We start from the raw sequence: 1,063 nt of genomic DNA, 5'->3' as shown, positions 1-1,063 counted from the left end.
ATGTAAGGATGTTAGAGACATTTTCATTGAACCTCCTACCATTTGTCTAGATTCCTGTTGTTGTCAGTGTTCCAGTTTTCTACAGCCTCTCAAAGAAGTCTGGAATGATTAGCCATTTCCTGAGTTCCAGTCATGCTTCCTATCCATGTAAACAGTAAACTTCCTATCCATGTCTCAAGTAATTTAGCTTTATTGTTTCTCCCATCCATGTTTCTGTTTCTCAAAAAGAAAAAAACCAGGCAAAGAAGAAAACCCCAAAGCCATCTGCAGTAGTTTTGGGGATCTCCCAGTTCTTGCCTATAAATGATGCAGCAAAGGGTGTCTGTGCACCAGTCGCCCCAGGGCAGGGTACCCTGAAACAGAAAGGCAGCCCCTGGAACCTGAATGCTTTAAACTCCAATGTGTTATGCAATGTAAAAGGGTTTATTTACCCTCTAGTCCAAAACAGCTGCTAAGAGCCGCCATTGGAGCTGGGGTTCTTACCCAGCTGGACCTGTGGTTTGACTTTTTCATTCTTAGTGCTTATTCCTGAGTTTCTCCAGATCCTATTTACTGTGATCTCAGAGCAAAAAATGTGCAGGACACTCTTTGCTTTTACTGTGATCTTGGAGTAAAAACTGTGCAGGACACTCTTTGCTTGGCACCAGATATGAGTTTTATTTATTTAAATTATTCCCTCGTAGTTTGCAGATGATGCTGCAGGTAGGGTCACACTGGAGCTGTTGTGGTCTCTAACATTTTGCTGTGTCTGGGACAGTATTCTGCAAACAGAATAGTGTGGAACATCAGTGCACTTCTGTTGCTGACTCTGGTCAAAGGTCATATTTTTAATTGAATTTCAACAGCTGTGGTCTAGTGACAAATGTCTATGCTCTGCATTAGGCCTGCTCATGACCTAAAACTGTGAGAGCTACAGCAAAATCTCTGCTAATAATAAACAGTATTAAATGTCAGCCAGACAAAACTGAAGAATGGAAAAAAGAATAGTACAATGCAGGAACATTCTCTTTCCATTTACTTTTATTTTTACTGTATTTAGAGGACTTTCACAGTTTCTCTGCCT

Source organism: Zonotrichia albicollis, chromosome 1 (genome assembly GCF_047830755.1).
Source record: "Zonotrichia albicollis isolate bZonAlb1 chromosome 1, bZonAlb1.hap1, whole genome shotgun sequence".
Lineage (NCBI taxonomy): Eukaryota > Metazoa > Chordata > Aves > Passeriformes > Passerellidae > Zonotrichia > Zonotrichia albicollis.
Note: the sequence above shows the minus strand (reverse complement) of the source record.